This window comes from Littorina saxatilis, unplaced genomic scaffold, assembly GCF_037325665.1.
Source record: "Littorina saxatilis isolate snail1 unplaced genomic scaffold, US_GU_Lsax_2.0 scaffold_3069, whole genome shotgun sequence".
Lineage (NCBI taxonomy): Eukaryota > Metazoa > Mollusca > Gastropoda > Littorinimorpha > Littorinidae > Littorina > Littorina saxatilis.
This window is the reverse complement of record NW_027129241.1, coordinates 7,501-10,912: the sequence shown is the minus strand read 5'-3', so window position 1 is coordinate 10,912 and position 3,412 is coordinate 7,501. Positions and strand designations below refer to the sequence as shown.

The 3,412-nt window shown below is 41.1% G+C and overlaps 1 long non-coding RNA gene across 1 annotated transcript; it reads right to left on the bottom strand.

The window, feature by feature from the left end:
- Positions 1–100: 100 nt before the first annotated feature.
- On the bottom strand, positions 101–2,368 carry LOC138957514 (uncharacterized). Its single transcript, XR_011453057.1, has 3 exons — positions 1,929–2,368; positions 1,310–1,412; positions 101–319 (listed from the first exon to the last, which is right to left on the bottom strand). It is a non-coding gene; the product is annotated as an uncharacterized lncRNA (long non-coding RNA).
- Positions 2,369–3,412: the final 1,044 nt, after the last annotated feature.

Below are 3,412 nucleotides of genomic sequence, written 5' to 3'. Positions count from 1 at the left end.
AAAGATCAGTGTCATGTCAGTGATCTAATGAGTTTGGGGAGATGGGAAGGGTGGGGGCTGTAGAAGGGTAGTTTGGGAACTGAGGGAAGTACGGGTGGGGATAAGATGGCTATGTACACAGTTTGAAACTAATCAGCATGGTCATCTATAGATGTAGTGACTGGTGCAATATTTAACGAATTTAAAAGGACGACTCTGAAATGTATCATGTGAACCAACTTCTCAATAAACCAAATGAAGACCAGTTTAAAAAGTTACCTGTTTCATTTTGGAATGCTTTTGGTCCCATCACATCTCTGATGTACACTCCATAGACGCACTGTAGTAATAAGAAAAAAACTGTTTAAGGAGTAAAAAGATTATGCAGGGAGGAAGAACAGTAAGAACAACAGAATCAGCAGCAACATTCACTAATCTTACTCCACATAACACATAACACTGAATCTCAGTGAAGAGTTAGTGATCCAAATATGTTAATTAAACAGAGAGACATAGAGAGATTGAGAAGGAGACAACAGCTATGTGCATTATGTGCATGTGCGTGTGTGTTTGTGCATGTGTGTATGTGTGTGTGTGTGTGTGAGGGAAAATTTAGTCATTGAAAACTAAACACTTTCTACTCTTCAATATCAACAGTCATAGGCATAAGATTAAGAGCCACTGGGAAAGTTGGACATGTATATGTTGCAGGTGAGGAGGGGGGGGGGGGGTGGTGGTGGCTGGAGGGTCTTTGTTGTTTGTAGATTATAACTTAGCACAAATTCCTGTTGTGCAGTGTGAAACACTGTAATGTATTTATAAGCAGAAATGACTGTGGAATAACTTTCTTCTGTTATATCAGTATGATTATTTGCAAAGTTACCTGGATCATTGTGGCATCCTCTTGATCCTATCACGACTCAGACTTTAGTAGACGTGCCTGTAGAGGGAAGGGATGGGGGAAGGGGGTGGGGGGTGGGCATAGAGAGTGTCGGTGTAATATGAAGGAGGGAGGGGAGAACCATTGGTAAATAAAACTCTTATAATATCAACAGTTCTGAAACTATTTGAGCACGAGTTCCCCATTACCACACAAAGGTGCAGATAGCAACAGATGTTACACCGAGAGTGGGGGAGGGGGCTTTTAGAGGGTTGGTTGTTGGACTGTAGTATCTGAATAGCAGTGCTATGGGGTGAGGGTGGTGCTGGGGCGGAGTATGTATCGTACGTAACTTGAATTGGATATTAATAAGCATGATCACTCAGACTAGAGCTAAAAACGGTGTTAATCTTCACAGACATTACATAATATGAATTCACAAGCATGTACCTTTTGTTTTGCCCTTGAGTTTGGTAGAAGGCAATATTGAGTGTCGAACACAAGTTGCATTGATCACTGACACTGCGTCACCCTGCGGTCAATCTCCTCTGATCTGCAGATTGCACCAGCACAAACCTAAACAATGTTATGATCGCAAAAAGCCTGCATAGCCAATGGATCTAAGAACACAAACACTCGATGGATCTAATTAGAGAGTCTGCAAACGAGTCATTTTACGTTGGAAATTCAATGACAATCTGTCAGTCAATGAAGCAGATAGATCTGTCCCTGCGATTGTTTTTGCAAGCAGATAAATGTTTGAACTTCACTTATCCCCTTATCATTCAACAAATTGATATCTTGCATGATGAATTTTGTGCCGAGGAGCTGAACAAACAATCAAAATCAAGCAAGTGGTAGATATCTACATTCAGAAGACAAACTTAATTCAGTCGCAAAAACAAACTGACGAGAAAGAACCTAGCTTAATTACTGCTGTATTGATTTCGGCCAAACCAACGCATTTGCATGCCGAAGTCAATCCTCCTTTGATTCCAATCATTGTACATGATCTTAATGCAAAAATATATATACGAAAACGAGCTGATCGAAATGAGTAACATCGCACCTGCATTGACTGTACTGCGAAAGCGAAGGTCGTCTGCGACTGGAGATTTCGAAGTTGAACAGCAGCGTTTCTTCACACTCAGCTGTTGGCTTCCTCGGAAAAGTGAAAAGCGTGACTTGAAATCTAGCGGAAACCACATTTTATCTTTCCGTTTCGGCATTCTTGTGTAAAATCCATGAAAAAGTTCTTTCGAAAAAGGCGGCCGTCGTTATTTGGGATGCCACCTAGTGTCACACTACTATTTCCGGAGAAAGTGATGAGTGCGCTGATTGGCTGCACCGCTGCACCGGAGCCAAAAAATAGAAACGTGTCCTATTCCTTGCTCCGCACCGCACACACAACTTTCTCCACTCCTGCAACGGAAGTAGCGTCATCTCTCCGCCTGGTGCAGCCTACTCCACCCTTGCTCCGCTTGCTCCACCTGTGTGTGAGCCCCGCTTTACATCAATCACAGACACTGTCAGACATTTTTTTTTTTAATTCCAAAAAAGCGCACAATAATTTTCAAAGTAACACTCATGTTTCATTTTCGTTTCAAGCCGCATTTAGGCCAAACAAAAATATTTTTTGGTTTAGGTTAACCTGACCGAACCTATTTTTTTCCCGCCGACCCTAACACTTTGTTTTTCATTTCTAAAAAAAACGCACACAAAAAACAACTCTGGCACATTTTGCGAACCGTACCGAGACCAAAAAACAGACCAAAAAACGACCTCCCAACAAAGGTAATGTTACCTTAAACCAACATATACTTTTGTTTGGCCTTAGTAAAACACCTCGTGTTATGAGAACAGGAAAGAACAATAATACTCAACAGAGCACTTGTTAAAAAAAATGTAATAATCTTATTCTCAGCAAAAAATAAACGACTTGCCAACAACAAACAATCGTTTTCTGTTGCTGTCGTTCTTAAATTGCATATAATTATTGTTTCGTCATTGAAAGTAATCGTATTACCCTAGAAAGCTATTGTAAATCCTTTTACTTTATACAACGGTCTGCACAAACGGTGAAAAAAACGAAAACGGATCCGGTTAAAAGGCTTGTATTTTTGTGTAGGCTGGCTTCTTAAAGATAAATTCCTTCCAGTGAAAACAATTATATATATATATGTCATAATTTGTATGTGACCCTCCACCACGGAGTGAGTCGCATGTCACCTTACGCGGTTCTGCGCTATAGTAAGTCCGGGGGGTGTCTGGTAACAGTGTGAGGGTCACCTTGGTCACAGGCTTATAACTCGAAAAGTGTTCGCTCTTTTCTAAAACGGTTTTCACCACTGGATAGAGCATAAAAAACTCTTTGGGAAACTGTAAAACTATGAAAATCATGCAAAGGTGACATGCGACTCATTCCGTGGTGGAGGGTCACATATAAGAGTATCCTTCTACACGGACACATACACACAATCAAAAGCCGGTTTGCTTTCTCAGCTAGCTGCCTGTCTGCTTCCTAGTAGTAACATGGTGCTTCATGTCCCACAG